This window comes from Bombus fervidus, chromosome 19 (genome assembly GCF_041682495.2).
Source record: "Bombus fervidus isolate BK054 chromosome 19, iyBomFerv1, whole genome shotgun sequence".
Taxonomy (NCBI): domain Eukaryota; kingdom Metazoa; phylum Arthropoda; class Insecta; order Hymenoptera; family Apidae; genus Bombus; species Bombus fervidus.
In genome coordinates, this window is record NC_091535.2 from 2,813,812 (window position 1) to 2,834,821 (window position 21,010).

At 40.2% G+C, this 21,010-nt stretch overlaps 1 protein-coding gene across 2 annotated transcripts in view; it reads right to left on the reverse strand.

Annotated features, from left to right (window-relative positions):
- LOC139996813 (uncharacterized) overlaps positions 1-21,010 on the reverse strand; it is a 75,435-nt gene that overhangs the window by 29,312 nt on the left and 25,113 nt on the right. The window lies entirely within an intron of this gene.

Sequence of the window (21,010 nt, forward strand, 5' to 3'; positions counted from 1 at the left end):
TCACAGTTGCAGAGGCGCGGCCTTCCCTCGGAGAAGAGACATCAATCGAAAGGACAGGCCAACCCCTCGTACGACCGGGATGAACGTATCCAGACAGGCACCGACAGCGATTCTCGAATTATACGAGAAATTTTGGGCGTGTCTCTGGTCACGTGTCTCTTAAAAGCTGCTGCAGCCTTCACGAGAGATGGAGAGAAACAGGGCGCGAGAACAAGGGGAGAGGGGGATGATTTTCCAATGTGACCAAAGAAAGAGAGAGAGAGAGAAGACCCCCCTGGTCCTTCCGGGACCGGTCTGGTATCAGCTGCGCCTCGTTTAAACACGGAAATTCATAAGTCCTAAGGTATGTTATGCTCAGCTTGGAAAAAAGACCCCCTGTCTGCGAAAGAGGAGCAAGGGGAGAGATAGGTGCGGGCCAGTCTCGGACTCCTCCGGCTCCGTAATCTCCACCCCCGATAGCTACCAACCAGCTGAACTGGAGGCAAGATCGACGAGTTGAAGCTGCTCCTTTGATCGATCCTCTTTTTTTTTCTCTTTATCTGATCGACAGAGATTAACCGGTGCGAGAGGTTAATTCGGTTTGCGGTACGTTTTATCGATATAGACGCTCCCCGCTTTATCGATACAGACGAGGATTTCATCAACACGTTGACCGCGCGTGTTTTCAATGAAATCTCCTTCAGGCCGCGAGTGCCGCTGTATCAAGGTACTTCCACCGATATTTTTGCAACGCTTAGGAATAACAAAAGAAGCCTTCCAAAAGATATTCTTCATCGCAAGCTAAGAAAAGATGGGAGAGGGTATCCAAAGAAGATGATAACGGGACTATCGTACTCGAGTGGAAAGATACAGGGGATGTGAGAATTTTATGGTGGAAACACGCTGCCATTATGGTGCCAAGTACAAAAAGGAATCGTAGCATTCGTGTATCTGCAAGTCAACAGATATCCGTAACATTAAAACCACTAGCTGTTGTCGAATATACTGAAGGAAAGCGTGGTATAGATTACTCCGACCAAATGGTTTCTTATGTCACCACAATTAGAAAAGGAATCAAATGGTAACGAAAAATTGGCGAATTTCTGTTGTAGACGTTTTGACGGTTTGCAAAATCGCAACAAGGAAGAATGTAAATATTACAAGATTTAGGGAATTATTAGCTGCAAAATTATTGGGCTTGTCTGAAAATACGGAAAATCCTTGTCCTCCACGAAGTCAGCGTAATATCGCCGTTCGGAAAAATGATTCCGGAAGAAGCGTTAGATACGCGCGAGCTATGCGCTGCAAACTAAAACACGTCGACGTGAACTTATTGTCCACATTGTCCTGACCAAACTCAGCTTTGTATAGAATGCTACAAAGTTTCACATTCTAAATAATTTTCTTAATAAACCATATTCGCATTACTTTTATAACAATTCAATAGTTTTATTATTTCCTGTGGTATATCCTTTCAAATACCTACGACGATCCTCCGCAAGTAGTCAAATAAGTGTCACCCATATTCGGGTGACGCGCCCCGGCGAGAAATCTCGTCATCAATATTCGCGGGACGCGACTCGGCGAGAAAACCCGTCACCCAAATATGGGTGACGCCACTCGATCAGACCTTGCTGTCGCCCCGAATACCGTGGAGCGACCCGGCCAGGAATTTTGCCGTCACCCAAATCTGGGTGACGACGCAGTCAACGCGTTGAAGATCGTAAGAATGTACACGAGTATATACGTCAACGCGATTCGTCGTTACGTGAATATCGGCGAACTCGCTTCGTCATTACGTGAAAATCGGCGAACTCGCTTCGTCATTACGTTCGATATGGAAATGGAAATGGATGGAATGGTTTTCTGCTGTCGAGTATTGTAGAATTATTTCGTTCGCCATGGGACACACACGGCGCAGTAGTCATCCCCGATAGATCTCAATTTCGATTGCTTTATATCCACTTTAAGAGCAGAGGCAGACGTTAGAACCGTAGACAGGAACGAGATGCAACCCGAAGATCTCGGAAACTCCAAGCCTCGGCACCCCCGTCTGCGGCTATCAGCTGCCCCGAACAGTTAGGCGCTAAGCCAGCGTATAACAGTCGGGCAGAGTCTAGGGAAGGCAGCGTAGTAATAGTAGAAACGCCAACGACCAAAAGCCAGAGAAGGGGAATAAGACGGTGAAAAGGTGGAAGAACAGTGGGAGGTGCAGATTTCATAACGTGCTAGAGCTCCAGATACGACAATATGTGAAGTGTAGATATAAAATGTGCACTGGAACCCCGGGTACATTGAAAGAGAGGGTGGGGCAGACAGAAGAGAGTTTCTAAGGAGAAAGAGCAGAGAAAGAGGGGTATATGAATCGTGTATATTTTCATAATCTTTCGTAGACGATTTGGCCGTGGTGGCTCGAGCCAGCGGTTCACGAACCGTACACGCATATGCCTCCGTCGAAAAGCGTGGATCGCACATGCTCGGGGCACTTCCCATTCAGACGAGCGCAGCTGCCGAACTCGTGGGACACGTCGGCAGGCACGCGCCTCTTGCCTCCATAACCTGTTTTCAAAATTCCGCTCCCCTCGGAACCAAGGCTCAAGGAGAGACCCATTTCTTCCTTCTTTCCTCCCCACCTACTATACGCACGCTGCTCTCCCCGTATTCCTCCTCTTTCTTTCTGCTCTCTTTTCTTTATTTCAACCACCGCTATAGCATGCATACATTCCTATTCACAAGTATTATGACATTTATAGGAACTCAGATAAAGCTTAGAATGTTATTAAAAATTTCAACAGTTGTTATTATCCGGTTTGAAACTATATGAACATAAGCAGAAATTCAAGAATCTTATAGCAATAAATAAAATTAAATAAAAAAGCAAATGTGGCGAATCCTCATCACTCCATGCTAAGCTCTCAGCTTACTTGCGACGTCACCACATTAGCCAAAAGGATTTGCTTCCTGATAAGAAAAATATCTTGGACTGAACTTCCCTCAATCTAACTTCAATTAGTTCAACAATTTTTCAATGAGATTGGAAGATCAACATATGATTATTAATTTTCTAATAATCTTGTAAAATATATTTTGCAAGTTCTTCAATCTTTATTTTGTACGAATGCAATGATTTGGTACCCTAGTATTTATAAACAAACGTGTATATATATGTGGTCGTTTCTTGCCCTGTTCATCTGTCGTCGCTTCCCCGGCTTGCAAATTGCTCGAAATTTCGACGCTGGCGGCAATTAAGCCCAACCCGTGTCTCAACTACGGCCGATGATGCGGTACACCGCGCGAAGAGCGTTTCAAGTGGCACAAGAGCACCTCTTGCCGAAGACGCCTTCAGCTGCGGAGTCCCGTCGACGCTTAAATACCTTCGAGTGCTGCTTTTTAATTGCCTTCCCTACCCAAGAGACGTGTTCGTCTCTTAATCATTGCATTATACGTATTCACGGACGCGCAAGGACGAATGCAGCTCCCCGAGGGGAATACTTGGATGATTTGCATACGTCGTCGGGGGTGACCGCCCTGGCAGACGGCAGCTGCCGCCTATGTCGCTGCCTCCGAAATCTCATCGACCATCGTCGTCACCCTCCAGATTCTACGTCTTCGATTTCCAGCATTTGTTTTTCACGGTTTCAAACCAACAGTTTTCATAGAATTTTGTGAAATAGCAAAACAATTTTTCTCTTTGAAACCAAACTCACCTCTTAGGAACGATCAACTATACTTCTATACATTTTTATACAAACAGTTCTCAGTTTCATTGCATAGCTGCACAATCAAGAAACGAATTACTAATTTCCATAAAAGCATTTACCACAAGCAGATAACACAAGTAACGATAAATTCAAAAAAATGTTTGCAATGTATCAAACTGAAATCAAATTTCATTACATAGCTGCACAATCAAGAAACGAATTACTAATTTCCATAAAAGCATTTACCACAAGCAGATAACACAAGTAACGATAAATTCAAAAAAATGTTTGCAATGTATCAAACTGAAATCAAATTTCATTACATAGCTGCATAATCAAGAAATGAATTACTGATTTCCATAAAAGCATTTACCACAAGCAGATAACACAAGTAACGATAAATTCAAAAAAATGTTTGCAATGTATCAAACTGAAATCAAATTTCATTACATAGCTGCACAATCAAGATTACTAATTTCCATAAAAGTATTTACCACAAGCAGATAACACAAGTAACAATAAATTCAAAAAAATGTTTGCAATGTATCAAACTGAAATCAAATTTCATTACATAGCTGCACAATCAAGAAACGAATTACTAATTTCCATAAAAGCATTTACCACAAGGAGATAACACAGGTAACGATAAATTGAAAAAAATGTTTACAATATATCATATCTTTCTCTATTCTTCCATTATGATTAGAAAAGAATGGATTTACGTAAACATCCGCAATCTAATTGTTTTTTAGTAGGCGATTATTATATTATAACTTTTAGTAGGCGAAACAAATTTTTGTGTTCATAAAAATATGAATTTGCCTGAACATTTGCGATCTATTTATTAGGTTGGTAACTAAGTGGTTGCGGATCTTGTCAATACCACCTAATGGCAAAATCTGCAATCACTTAGTTGCCAACCTAATACGACTCTCGATGATATGTTTTCATTTATCTATTTTGTCAAATAAATTTCGCAGATACTAACATCTCACTATCCTCTAAATTGAGAGATTTCGTTGCCTTCAAATTTGCCACCTTGGCGCTACATTTTTTTAAGGAAAGATAGTAACGAAATTATCGGGATGAAAGGGAAATTGACCGCTGCCAACTGCGCATCGCGATTCCTCGTACACGAAAACGGAGAGAACAGCCGGTTCGACCAGATGGCGGGCGGATCGATGGCACGACGATACGATCGATAGAAATCGATGACTGGTTAATCAGCATCGCCGGTTATGATGCCGCTTTTCACGCGGCGGTGTAACCTGTCGACACGTCTGCTCGTAACTCTCGTTTAAAACGATTCGGATCATCGAGGTCGTTCAGAAGCGATAAAATGTAATATAAGTCGACTCTGAAGATCGATTTCCACCGTTTCATTGGCTGTGTTTCGCTCTGAACTTGCTGACCAAAATTTAACAAAGTATTGTCGTAACAATAAGAATAATTAAGCGTTTGATAAATGACGTAGTGTAAAATAATAAAGAATTTAAAATTATCCATTTAAAAAATGGAAAATTTATTCTATTTCTGATATTAAAAATATAAAAAATACCTTGGGCTTTTTGTAAGCAATAAATATTAATAATCATGTTACTTATAATAATTTAAAATATAGAATTTCTAGTACTATACTTATTGTTCAAGTTTTCCCTACGTTACACTATCAACAATAAAAAAACAATTTAAAAAATTGTATCTTTGCCTCTTGCGAAACATTGTGTGGACTTTTTGTAACGAAACTACTACAATAATTTAACAAATAAAAAATTAAACTGTCATCGCAATAATAAACGTTGGAAGAATATTGAAAATGCTGCGACCACCAACGAACATCGTAGAAATCCTCATCCTCAAGGACTTCGATGAGGTGGCCTGCTAGGCTCAAGGTAGGTGCGTATCGAATGAAGAAAAGAAGAACGAAGTATCTTACAGAGTTAAATATCCAATAAAAATTTGTCAAATTATTCACAATTAAAAATTGATCGTATATTTAATTATAATGGTAAATAATTATAATATCGACACGTATTACGTAGTTAGTGTCATATTATATCGAGTAGTGTATTAATAATAGGATAATCTCGATACATCGTTCAGATTATCCTCAAGAGAGATACTTTACACGCCTCTTCACCGGAGGAAGATCAACGAGGTGGCCCACTACACAGATATAAAGAAGAAAAAGGGACGCGTCGAGAGAGGGTTGAAGAAGGGTTCGTGCTATGACGATATAAAAAACCAACGCGGCCAACGAACCGACAGGGGTACTTATCCTCCTATTAAGATCTGTTTCTGTTTCCCTCGCGCAACACCATGTTCTACCCCAACGCCCACCACGTGCAATATAACACGTTAGAAAAAAGAAATATTCCCTTCAAAACAGTGTAACAAGTAAAGTTCCAACTCCACTGTTATACATCCTTAATAATATACACTAGAACTCTATTTATTGGAATAAAATTTCACTTAACGTCCAATTAATGATCCGATTAACGTCGATTAATCCTTTAGTTGCCAAGCCAATATATAAATTCCAATTATTAAACGGATTGTCCCTCGATAAATTCAGATAGTCGCAATTCTACCATATTTTTCTCTGCGTCTACGCCTACAGAGAAGCGAGATGCATCGGGACGGGCGAACGAACGCCACGTAATTGAAGCGTGTCCGCGAATGGAACTAAACGAGAAACCGAACGGCGGCGCTCATATTCGAAAGTTTGCATGCGCGTGTTCCGGCACAAAAGCAGGAAACATTATACGGCTCTTGAACAGACGAAGATGCAGCTCGCCAGCAAGGATGAAGGGGTCGCAAACGCGCGACCAGCCAACGAGCGAGATAGAAACAACACGCGTCTGTAAACAAGGAAGGCTCTCGGCTAGCTTGTAGAAGAGAAAGAGATAGGTAGAGACGTGTGTCGAACGTAGGTCGATCGGTAAAGAAGATAAAAAAACGTGCAGCTCTCGATAGCGTATAATACTTTGGGGCCGGATAGACGAGCAGGACGTATCTTTTCCACTTGATAGGGCTCGAGGAGACCTACGAGCGCGCAACCATCATCGTCGGCTATCGTGAGCCATAGTGTGTGCGGGCCATGGGTCCAAAAGAAGACATGGGCTCGCACATGTTCTTCACCTCGTGCAGGGTATTCATGCCCGGTATTCATAGCGTGCAGCTGCCGAATGCACTTCAACGCCATTACCTGTTTTTCGCAACGTTCGCTCGTTTGCGCCTGGGCACGCGCCCGCCGCTACGAAACGTCCCCGAAATCGAGGCGGGTCTAATATTTCTTTCTTTTTTTCTCTTTATCGTCTTGTTCTTGGTCGAAGCAAGAGCCGTGGTCTTCGTCTTTCTCGTCGATGGAATAATAAGGCTTCCGGGTGTTCGTGCCTTTGGCCACCTTTGCCCACGGACCTAATTTCTGATTTACACGATTTCGTTGTAACCATCGACCGGTTTACGCGGACTGACAATGTTCGATGAGACAAGTTTGGGTACGAACCACTTTCTCAGGAGTTTCAACTGCTTGTATACGTGTGAACGAGAATGTATACGTAGGATATGGTTTCATTTGGAGTTTAGATAAGAAGATTTGCAGTTTTGTGTTTGTAGATTTTAAGGTTAGGTTGCAATGTAATGGTAGTATAACTTCAGAGATAAATAACACGAATGATAAACGACAAAGGATAACAACGGTGTGCCGTGAAACAGAAACGAGACTAATGCGCGCATCGCCCTTCTCGAGTTTTAAGGGAGAAAATAAGGCTTCCAGACGTAGGTACAGTATCGTTGCGGTGCCTCGAATGAGAGGAAAAAAGGGACTCGTTATGACAGGACAATTGTGCTGTTGCGCGAAAGAAAACAGGTGGCAAAAAACTTTTCCATCTTCCAAAGTGTTTGATTTCTAAATATTTGAATTGCAATGCGTAATATTTGTTAACTATTCAAAAATACAAGAGCGTACATTTGATCTCAAAATCGAATGAGAAGATAATTTCGATTCGAAAGTGATCGACGGTACATTGAACTTAAAAATTGCCCTTCTATGGCAACTAAGTGATTGCGGATTTTATCATTAGATGGTATTGACAAAATCTGCAATCACTTAGTTATCAACCTATAAAACACGTTAAATGTATATAAAACATGTGACTCATCACGTCCTTCTCCAGTGATCTTGAAACGAATTCAAGCAGCGCAGGTTCATTCGATAGAGCACGAAGAAAATAAATGGGGTCTGTATAAACGTCGTGCTACCGTAATTATTCCCAACGAGTATGACGCAACCGAAACCGATGACACATAAAAACGCTTCTTTCCCTAGGAATACCGCGTCAGTGCACAAAAATAGTTGCGCAGGCGGTTACAAAACTTCGTCGATCGTCTTCCGGGAAAGTAGGGCGACGAAACGCGTTCCACGTATTGTTGCTGACTTTTAAACGATCGCTGTTGACACGGAACCGCAAGTGCTTGTTAAATTCTCTTAACAAGCTGTGTACGGCACGACCAGTTGTTAAAAACGCAAAAACCATGAAAAGGGAAAAAAAAAATCTGCGGTTATTGTCCGAGTACAGATGGAAACGTAATGAATAGCCAGTTCGGATTCCTTGTCGACAATGAGTTTCTAAAAAAGCGAAAGAATCCTCGCGCGCCCACGGAAACAATGGCGGCGATGCTGATTGTACGCGATCTCCTTTCACCCCCTTTTACGCCGTATTAATTTCTCTGGCCTCTTTCAAATTGCGACATAATAAACGGCTACGAACAGAACAACAATCGGCACTTTTATCTCTGAAGAGAAGTTTGCTTCGATCTAAGATATACGGTCGGTATGCAGCGTCGCGAGAAACAGGCGAACAGGTGGCAGCTTGTACGTCTCGCCTCGCCGAGATCCCGTCGAATATTATGTAACACGTAATACTTCGTCATCCGTTTCGAGCATCGACGCGCGTTTGATAAAGTTGCACAGACACACCGTTCAACTCTATCTTGGTATTTCGAGTCTCACAGGTTTTAAGTATCTTAATAGAACACAGAGTATTTTTAGAAAGAGCAATTCGATAAGAAAACATATTTCAAAGATAACATGGTTTAAAGTTTCAGGTTATCGCAAAGATCTCACATAACCCTAAAGGTCTAAAGCCAGAGTTCTAAAGTTTAGATTTAACAGTTTCACTAATACGATAATAGAGAAAATTAGTTGCCTAAATCGGGGTTAGGTTAGAAACGATTTCGTGTTTAGATCGGATCTTTTTACGTTCCATTCCACGGATTCCCTGAATGCCCTACAAATCCTTGACCAAACAGGTCGGAAACAAGCGACCGCTCTCTGACGATAGCTATGTAGCATTGATCCTGGCGGCAACAAAACTTTCATCGTCGACTTCGAAGTGGACAGAAAGAAACCTCGTAAAAAGTCGCAGCTTATCGTGGCGACGAGGCCGGTTTCGTGCCGCGTTTTGCCTCCGATTGACTCGTAATTAAGGGTATCACCGAGCCGACCCGTGTTCCTGCCTAAAATGTGTACACAGTGTCGCACGCTAAATTGCCCAGTGACATGCAGAACCGAGCCGAGAATATCGCACTCGTCGCGCCTCCCTAAATTAATGAAAACGGACGCAGATCGGTTAATTAGCAAGGATTACACGCTAAGCGATATCGAACGGCGAGGAGAGGCGAGAAGAAGGTAGCGCCAGGCGTTTTAGAGCGGCGATTTGGAATCGGGTGCCGAGCTACTTGCGTTATCCGCGCCATCTACTTTATCTTGTTTGTCGTTTCTACGCTGTATCCACAGCGTGAAATCTCGCAGATATGGTTATCGGCTTATCTGCACGAGCTCAAGGATATAGAAAAGCGCCGCCACCTGTCGCACACACAACGGCTATTGAAGCCGATCTGGGACAACGGGAACGTTGTCCTGACAAGAATTATGGCCGAAGGACTCTGTAAATCTCGTGCAAGTGGATTTCCTCATGAACCGTACGCAACCTGGACAATGGCGTTTGTACAATGGCTGACTATGGCGAGCACGATTTACCGAGGATTTTCTGTTGTGGTTTAATAGGGATGAATTGTTGAGAATTATTTAACATTTTGACTGCCACGCCAAAGTTTCTCCTGTGACGTGTGTGTGGTCATTGGTGACCTTAGAATTGTAAAAATTGAATGAAAATTGACAATTAGGGCATTTTGAATATAACCTATAAATAGAAGATACATTGAAATAAAAAGTGCCCCATTGAACAATTAAGCATTTTTATTGGAACATCAATTAAAAAAATATGAGAACAAATCTTGCATCTAACGGTGCACCGTGTTTGCATCCATATCTTTGAGGGGTAGTCTACGAATATTATTGTAAACACACCTTAGAAAATAATTGTGAATGCTGCTTTATAATCATATAATTGAAGTTAGAAGTGTGCACATACCTTACTATTATATATAGAATGAGCAAATACCGTTTACTAATATTTTCTACGCGTTTTAGCAATTCTGCACGTTTTGCTTGCGACGAAACAACAAATGCGAATGGTTCGTTGAAATAAACAACGCCTTGTTATAATATGTAGCTATCAACTGTTACCAAGGCGCCACGGTGGTCACCCGTGACCACCACTAAGATAAACTGTCCATTGGGGAAGAATGTTGTCTTACATCATCAATTTAATATTATTTTTCCATTATATGCTTTGAATAACAAAAATACTCCCGTGGCGCCCTCAGCGAAACATGTGATTTCGGCGTGGCAGTCAAAGTGTTAACTAGAAATACGTAGGTATATGTAAATAAAGAATTTCATTAGAACTTACAGCGGTTACAAAGAATATTTTCCAATCAATTGTATTTTTGTCAGATTAAATATTTCATTTTAAAAGTATAAAATTTTTTATATACTTGGATTCAAATGTGTAAATGTTATAATAAATACAACGGTGTGTAAATATTGCTTACAGCCACTGTAATTGGTTAAAAGATGATGGCGTTACTATCTCTTCTTAAATGCCTTATCTATTAACGTTATTTTCTGAAAACCCCACAATTTTATCAGAACGTATGACTACCCGCTATTTTGTTCTGCAGGAACTGACCTTTTATTATCCTTGAGACATTTGATAAGTTTGCCTTTGTAATATGCCTTATATGTTACAATAGATTTGAATATATCATAAACGTATCATATACATCATTCAGGGTATTGTTGAGATATATACATAACGCATCATTTTATTTAACATTCAGTATTTAATATGACGAACGTCATTAATAGTCTACATCAGCCAACTCGTGGAATACAAAACAGGATGGAATATTCCAAAATGAAGTAATTTACCCAATTGCGGTCGATTCTAACCTAACGACACCAGCTGTGACTTAATCCTCTAAGTCGAAGCTAAGCTCACAGATTGGCAACTAAGTGATTGCGGATTTTGTCAATACTCTCTAATGACAAAATCCGCAGTCACTTAGTTGCCAAGCCAATATATTCGAAGTAAACATCGTGGCTCTTACATTCGAAACATAACCCTCGTCATCGTTGTAACTCGATACTACAAAACATAGAGCATAAACAGACGAACGGGAATAACCAAAAAAAGAAACGAAATAGGATTATCGGCAATTTCTCGTCGCGGTTTCGAACGCGCTAAACTGATCCATTCTGCTGACGCGGACAAACACGTATACACGGGAGAACATAGGTGCGCGCGTTTTACGGTGTGTCGAATATACAGCAGAGAAAGAGGGAGAGAGAAAGAGAGAGAGAAAGAGGAGGTAAGTTACGGAGGAGCCCTTGTGTTGCAAGGGTATCGTTGGCAGGCGGCACATGGTCCGCATCATGATTTTCGAAGCCGCAGATGGTTCCTCCTGCGGCACACGATTATGGTTTTTTGTCAAGCATGCTGGGAGCAGGCGGTAGGGCACACGGCCGCTTGTATTTCTCGATCAATTTTCGCCGCAAAATTGACTGGCCAAGCCGATCGAACGATGCCAGCGCATACACTCTAGGAATTATTCTCGATAGCTGGATATCGTATTGAGGAATTAACCGGCCGCTTTATACAAAGATCAATATCGATACTCCTGGTGGAACTGAAGGGTGAACTCGTTATAAATTGATTCGACGAAGCTAGAAGTGCACTTGTAACAGAATTTAGATGAATTGTTGAGACTGAGAAGCGAGCCTCTCAGAAGCCTAATTTAATTTAACAACTCCACTTTCTATTAATTTCTTCATTGAAGAAACGAATGATTTAGTATATAATGGGTTGGAAACAAAGTGATTGCGGATCTTGCCATTAAGTAGTATTGACAAAACCCGCAATCACTTAGTTGCCAACCAATAGAATGATCCATAAGTTGATCCATCGTAAGGTAACATAAATAATAGTAAAATTCTAAGATAGATTTAATAAAAGCGTGTCTGCATCATAATTCTTCTAGACATTTCAATCTATGGCTCAATGTGGCACCTGAACAGCTACTATACCAACTCGCTATAGTCCTACATTATCATCCATAGCTTGCGCTTTATATCGTGCAGCAACATCGTATAGCTAACTCCCGTTTACGTAGCTAGACAAATCACAAGATAAGAGATTAAACAGGAATTTCTAGATATCACCAATAACATCGATAACAATCTATGGAAACTAAGTGATTGTATTCGTGTGAGATTAATTCAAAATGTAGCTTCGGTTCCAATTCCTCGATGATAGATTATTATTATAATATTTCCATATGATACGATGTTACAGCAGTAAATAGCAATAGTCACTAAAGTACAGTAGAATTCCTAACCTCAATCTATTAGGGGGAGGATTAAGCGATTCATATATTAGGTTGGCAATTAAGTGATTGCGGATTTGGTCACTAGATGGTATTGACAAAGTCCGCAATGACTTAGTTGCCAAGCCAATAAAACACGAATAGAAATGGTAAAATAACCGAACCTGATTCTTTTCAAACAAGTCTATCCGGAACACAATCGCAAACAATAAATTGTGCCCTCAACGATCCAATCACCCGAAATCCCCCATCCCTTCGCCGATACTACCGGATTTACCATCCCTCTATAAAGAAAGATGAGCGTTAACTGGAATGAAAAGGCGAGAGGAGCGCGTCGCGACGCGCAGAAAGCCTCGTAAATCACGGCAAGTGGGTTAAGGGTGACGAGGCCGGTTCCGAACGGCGCGCTGCGCCGGTTCAAAGCGTCGATAATAATTGGCGCTGCGGAGGCCGGGGCGGCGTTGTTTGTACGCATTTCAATGGTCGCTCTGGAAGGCACGGCTAATCACGTGGCCAAGAGAGCCGGACAAACGGAGCGAACTGACAAACGACGGCATTATGCTCCGCCATTCCGGTCGTCGCTGGTGGTGGGCCGGCGACAATGCCACGGCCAGCAGGACACACAGTTCGAAGAAAAAGGGAGTAGAGACGAGGGGGAGAAAGAAAGAAAGAGAGAGAGAGAGAGAGAGGAAGTATAAAGAGAGAAGGAGAAATATAAAAAGAGGAGAGGAGAAAAAGGGAAGCAATCTTCCTTATTTCTTCCCATCTCATCTCGTTTCGGCGGCTACCCTCGTGTCCCCACCGCCACCCCCTACGGTCCGGCCAATCTTGTTCAGGATGACTGCCGACCAGCCAATCCTCTTATTCCGTTTCATTTGTCGATCGCAAACGTGCGCAGTGTGCCTGCGTGTACGCTTCATTATTATTCCGTATTGTGCGTGTAACCCAATTCAATAGCCTAATCTACTTTCCCTGCTTTTCTCTTGCTAATCGTGGGCACCCAGCCGATCACGATCCACCGATCGACTCTCATGGCTCTTTCTTTCGTTCCTTTCTTCCCGTTTCTTCTTTTTTTTTTTTTTTTTTTTTTTTCACTTAAGCTCGTTTTCCTTACCAGTTTTATCCACCGAGTTTAAGAGGAACTTGTCGGTATAGTGGGACGCGCATGGGAAAATTCGACGACAATCGGTTGCTATTTTTTGAGGCAAAGAATTCGCTCGGAGGGTCGAAACTTTGGGAATGTAGGTTTCCACGATTCTCGTCGAAACGATCAGGTGCACTACAGTAATAACGTAATCTGGCTTATGGTGCGCTTGTCCGAGGGTCGATCTCCCTGTGTAAAGGGGTCGCTGCGATTAATTGAAAAATGCTCGCAGAGAAACAACGCACGCCAGTGTATACTTAGGTGCATAGATTCATCTTGATTTAAGCGTAGAAAAAGGAGCACACCGGCGGGATAGGGGAGGAGTCGTTAAAACGTTCGATCAGTCGCTGTGTATGTCCGTCGATGGATATTACCACGAGGCAGCCATGCCAAGATAATTGGACGGCGGGAAAATTAAAGGGAGCCACCGCGACTCTTGACTCTTCGCAGCGAGCGGAACGAGGCGGAATAATCTGCCTTGTCTTTAAGAGATTAGGTCCTTAAGGAAGCACTGCCTTCCTTCTCCCCGTCTCTCACCCCTCTCCCTTTATATACCACTCCTTCCCACCCCAAAAAAACACTTTTCATACCTTTCAGTCGAAACCTACCGCGATCATGCGGCTTCGACCAACCGCCAGATCCAACGTCAAACGAGAGCAAACTCGAGGTTCTCCTCCCTTCGAACAGAACGGAACAAGACCAAGTAAATTACCTTGGACCGAGAAGCTTGGCCTGCAAGCCCAACCGTTTCTCGGAAGTCCAATTAAAAGTACTGTCTACAATGAGAGAACAATTAGCGCGCGACTCAGGACGAAATAATTTTGTGGAATCCTACACTTTCGCTGTTTGTTGATCTTCTCTTCTTAGTCTCATTGAGCGAGTTTGATAGGACGTTTGGGGAGGAGGGGGGAGGGGATTGAGACGCTTACGTGCAAATCTAGGGATTTTGTTGTTCTACTTTTTTTAAGAATAGTATAATTCTGTTGATCCTATGATTTGTTGGTTGTAATACGTGGTATTTTTTGAGTATATTATTTATTGATTATCCAAGTGTGTCAGTAAATTTGAAGTTGTAACATTTAAGCTTACAGAACATTTTTAGCGTGGAGACATCTATTGGTTGGCAATTAAGTGATTGCAGATTTTGTTAATACCATCTAATGACAAAATCCGCAATCACTTTGTCGCCAACCTAATATAGTTCCAAGTGGAAGAAAAGTGTGCAATAATTTGTATCGTTAATTGCAATTGTAAGAAAAGGATCTTGCAATTGTCCTTTTGTACTATATTGTATACTTTGAAGCACTATAGTAGTATCAGTACAGTATAGTACCAGTTCAATTAGTAAATTAACGTGGAATTATGAATGGACTGTTGATCTTTATGCAATCTCATATTTTAACAAATGCAACCTAAATTACATTTCACTTTGGACATTTTATATATTTCTTTGCATATTACGTGTAATTCGATATTTTTATAACCTCGAGTTTCTTCGATCATGAAACACTTGATATTTATATTAAAAGATATTAATATCACGGATTTATATAGAAAACTGACTGTATTCGTGTGAGATTAATTTAAAATGTAGCTTCAGTTCCAATTCCTCGATGTTAGATTATTATAATATTTCCGCATGATACGGTGTTATAGCAATAAATAGCAATAGTCACTTAAGCACAGTAGAATTTCTAACCTCAATCTATTAGGAGGAGGATATTAGGTTGGCAAATAAGTGATTGCGGATTTTGTCATTAGGTGGTACTGACAAAATCCGCAATCACTTAGTTTCCATTGCAATATTATAAAACACGAGATTACAGTTTTGTGAAAATATAAAATTATTTAAGGAAAAGTTAAAATGAATATTTAGGTAGCTGATTGCCACGCTAGAATTAAATCAAATACATTTCCAACTTCTTGCGCTAAAGATACAAGTTTCACTGAAATGTACTCAAGAGGATGAAATTTGATTATATTCTCAAGAATTCAATCAATTTACGAAATATTTCAAGCAATTCACCAGAAATCTTGTGAAAGCTTTCCTGAATTTTTACTTGGAAAAAGATAGCTTATCACAAACAGACCTGTAGCTTCAAAAGATTAAAAATCTTGCTAAACAATTCACCAAAAATCTTGTGAAAGCTTTCCTGAATTTTTACTTGGAAAAAGATAGCTTATCACAAACAGACCTGTAGCTTCAAAAGATTAAAAATCTTGCTAAACAATTCACGAAAAATCTTGTGAAAGCTTTCCTGAATTTTTACTTGGAAAAAGATAGCTCTTATCGCAAACAGACCTACCTGTAGCTTCAAAAGATTAAAAATCTTGCCAAGCAATTCACCAAAAATCTTGTGAAGACTTTCCTGACTTTTTACTTGCAAAAATATAGCTTCACGTTATAACAAACAGACCTGTACCTTCAAAAGATTAAAAATCTTGCCAAACAATTCTCTAAAAATCTTGTAAAGACCTTCCTGAATTTTTACTAGCAAAAAGATAGCTTCACGTTATCACAAACAGACCTGTAGCTTCAAAAGATTAAAAATCTTGCCAAGCAATTCACCAGAAACCTTATGAAGACTTTCCTGAATTTTTACTTACAAAAAAGATAGCTTAACATTATCACCTGTGCCTTCAAAAGATTAAAAATCTTGCCAAACAATTCACCAGAAATCTTGTGAAAGCTTTTCTGAATTTTTATTTGCAAAAAGATAGCTTAACATTGTCACCTGTACCTTCAAAAGATTAAAAATCTTGCCAAACAATTCACCAGAAATCTTGTGAAAGCTTTCCTGAATTTTTATTTGCAAAAAGATAGCTTACATTATCACCTGTGCCTTCAAAAGATTAAAAATCTTGCCAAACAATTCATCAGACATCTTGTGAAGACTTTCTTGAATTTTTATTTGCAAAAAGATAGCTTAACATTGTCACCTGTAGCTTCAAAAGATTAAAAATCTTGCCAAACAATTCACCAAAAATCTTGTGAAGACTTTCCTGAATTTTTACTTGGAAAAAGATAGCTAAACATTATCACCTGTACCTTCAAAAGATTAAAAATATTGCCAAACAATTCACCATAAATCTTGTGAAAGCTTTCCTGAATTTTTATTTGCAAAAAGATAGCTTAACATTGTCACCTGTGCCTTCAAAAGATTAAAAATCTTGCCAAGCAATTCACCAAAAATCTTGTGAAGACTTTTCTGAGTTTTTATTTGCAAAAAGATAGCTTAATGTTATCACAAACAGACCTGTAGTTTCAAAAGATTAAAAATCTTGCCAAGCAATTCACCAAAAATCTTGTGAAGACTTTCCTGAACTTTTACTTGCAAAAAGATGGCTCAACGTTATCATAGCCAGACCTGTACCTTCAAAAGATTAAAAATCTTGCCAAACAATTCACCAGAAGTCTTGTGAAAGCTTTTCTGAATTTTTATTTACAAAAAGATAGCTTAACATTGTCACCTGTACCTTCAAAAGATTAAAAATCTTGCCAAACAATTCACCAAAAATCTTGTGAAGACTTTTCTAAATTTTTATTTGTAAAAAGATAGTTTAACATTGTCACCTGTACCTTCAAAAGATTAAAAATGTTGCCAAACAATTCACCAAAAATCTTGTGAAGACTTTCCTGAATTTTTATTTGCAAAAAGATAGCTTAACGTTATCAAAAACAAGCGTGTACTTTCGCAAAGTGTAATTAGATGAAACCTGGGATTCTCATATGAAGAAAATTCTTTTCCACTCGGATTAATACTAATCGGTGGCACACGTACCAAAGAAGACGTTTTAACAAGCCCATCCTCGGTGAGTCATTGTTAGTTACAGCATACAAAGTATCCCTTGAATACTCCTCACGTCGAGCAAAGAAGGGTCCTCTTTCTCTCTATGAATCGACCGGTTTATCATCGATCGGGCAAAGATTAAGCTCCATACGGAGGTGGAACAGGCCTCATGAATATTAACCCGAGAAAGCATAAGCCGAGGAATCCTTATCGATGTAGATCTTATAATTCCTTGGCAATGACCGTCCCCACTGACGATGATGTTAATCACACGGCCGACCAAATTATGGTTTCGCCTCTTGGTTTTCGGTTGTCGCAACGAGAAAACTCGCGTTCTGTAGTCCAACGATCCTGCGAATATGTATACGATATACACATAGGACTTGCATTAATTTAGCATAAATTACGGAATACGCACGGTGCCGTTAAACGGCAGAAAATACTGACGGCGAGGTGAGCTGGTTTTTTTTTCGAATTTTACCTCGCCGATGATTACGTAGCCGTGGAAACATGCGACACATCCGTCACGTTTTTGTGCCAATGACGTGTCTACTTGGACAATCGGACGAGATAAGTTGAAACGTTGCTCCCACGAGCTTTCAGAACGAAACATTCCGAGCATATGATAACAAATTCTGTAATTCACTTACATGTAGATTTTATCTAAACTCAAAGAGAGGTTACGCTCCAGTGGACACCAGCTGTTCTTGCAACTAAGATTCTATGGAAAATTGTAATCTGCTAAGATGTACAGTACGTTCACAATATACAAAAATACATAAAATATTAGTTAGAGAATTCAAACAGCGAAACAAATGTTTACCCAAATTCCACGTTATTAAAAAAAATAAAGTTTGCAAAAAAATGTAGGGTTACCTGTATCAAAACATTTTCTAATACTTGCATGAACAAAAAAACGGAAATTCATATTATGTTAATAATTAGGCACAAAATTCCAATGCAAAGGTCAAAATATCTTTCCGTGCGAAAAAAAAGTAATTAAAATTTGTCTATTCTTTTGAAATTATTAGGTTGACAACTAAGTGATTGCGGGTTTTGTCAATACCACCTACTGGCAAAAGCTGCAACCACTTAGATGCCAACCTAATATTTAAGAAATAGCATTGCTGCGGAAAAACGCTATTTTTGTATTGAATTCTAATGAATAAATATATGGACATCTCTATTTTAACTATAATCTTCGTCAAATAAATTATTCAATTTTCCTCGTTTCAAATCGAACGTTTTATCAATTGTCTATGCTGAAAATTCCGCGAAATATTAGGTTGGCAATTAAATGATTGCAGGTTTTGTCAGTACCATCTAATGGCAAAAGCCGCAATCACTTAGTGGCTAACCTAAAAGAAACATATTACTGTGGCGCTGTAAATCTAATCGTTCAGAAAGCAACGCGACCGTATGAAAAAGCTGTCACCCTCGCGCTGCAGCTGGGTGGTCAGTGCCGGCGTGTCCTCGATCGGAAGGCGGAGGATCATAAATCAGAACGTGGCAGAACACCGCCATTGACCTAGTTGCGTGGCAGAGGCGCGTGCAATAGGCGCTCGTCTACCTGTCGCGAAACGCCACCGGTTCCCTTAGCATCGACGTATCCAATTAATCGCTTTATTTCCTCGTCACTCGATTCCTCGTATTTTTATGTTTCGTCGACTGTGCTGCACTCGCGGAGATACCGAGTCGTTTCGTTAATCGGAAATATGGATGACTAATATGAGAGCCGCGTGGCGAACGCGAGCGAGACACGTCTCGAGTCGCTCGTGTCTCGAAGTCTTCTCTGTAAGTCTATAAATGTAACGAGATGAAGGAGCGGCCGCAGTCTGCCTCGTAGAATGTACAGTGCACACGATCGATGCTGGCCGAAATCCGAGCATTTTTACCGCCAGACGCCAAAACAAACAGCAAGGAACCGTTGGACGCCGCCTACCCGATGCAAAACTGTCCCCGCGTGCCTGCATCTGTACCTGAATTTTCAAAAGAAAGATCGAAAGGCGCGTCGACATCTTTTATTCATTCTTTCGGAGAAATGGCTGGGAAAAGTTTGACAAATATTCAGAAAATATGACCAATTTGCTGCAGACAAGAATGGTGAAGAATTTTCCTCCTGCCGTTAGAGGGTTGTCCAGGATTTCGTGAATTTGGTTGTTGTAGGTGGGAGGTAAATATAGAAGGTAAATATAGATGGTGGGAAAACGAAGTAAAGATTGGATTAAAGAGAACAGACGACTGAAGACACGTCTGCAGTAAGGTAGCAACTGACAGGATTAAGGAGATTCTACTTGTCCGCATAGATACCTTTAATATTATGCTTGTCTAAGCTTTTCTAGTGAATATTTCACAAATCTTGTAATACACTGATATTAGTTAAACATAGAATCATTTCATTCTTTACCTGAAAATAAATATGGTTTCTTGATAAAACTCAGGTATTGAGTTTTAATTAAATTGAAATACAACAAAACTCTGTTAACATGAAATATCCACTAGAAGGAAATTCCAGTTAGCGAGAGATTAAACAAACTGCAGAATCTATCTATTCGAGTCAGGAAGTTTATTTATTTTCAAGTTTCTATTATGTGAACTTCGACTATATGAATCGCTTAATACTCCTCCTAATAGATTGAGGTTAGAAATTCTACTGTACTTAAGTGGCTATTGGTATTTATTGCTGTAACACCGTATCATATAGAAATATTATAATAATGTAACATCGAGGAATTGGAACTAAAGCCACATTTTAATCTAATCTCACACGAATACAATCAGTTTTCTATATAAATCCATGCCTCGATAATATAAGACAAACGATTAAAAGTCGCGAGTTCCATGAAAATATTAGATTGAAAATGTTATCATTAGATGGTATTGACAAGATCCGCAATCACTTAGTTGCCAACCGAACCTAACCTTAAACTAACCTAATAGAACGGTTTATCACCTGCCAGTTATTTCTTCCACGACAAAACTGCAGTTTTGCTTAACAACAGAAGGAACTGCATAAAGAGTAGCGTTTCAATTTTAAATAAAAACACAGTCACGAAAGTAGATTCGCGGAAAACGTGGAAAGAGGCAATGTTTTATTGCCCGATGAAAAATTTAATTCGACGACGCCCCCTGAGGTTAAAGAAACAATCGCCGGATCTGATCTAGGAGCTCATAAATCCAACGCATTCTCATGCTCTGAACGGACGCCACTGTATCGCTTGCCTCTTTTAAATTTCGAAATTATCGATCGCCAAAATCTATGAGCGACGTTCCTTCCAGCCTCGACGTTCACGCAACCACAGTAAAAGCGCCGCTGCGTCAACGTTGCTCACTGTGCATAATAATAAAAAAGAGAGAAAGAAAAAGGAATGTCTACATTAGCCATCGGCACGACAGATCTTCGCCAGGAGATAAGAGAAATTTACGAACCAGCTAAGCTATCGTTACACGCACACTCTTATCGATCTGTAACGGAAATGAAAGCGAATTGTCCAAAACGATCGTTTTGCCCTTAAAAATTGTTTATTCGACGATCTGATAAATATTTCTGTGTTTCAGCACCTTGCGAACCTCTGTTACTTGAATACACTGTAACTAACTAA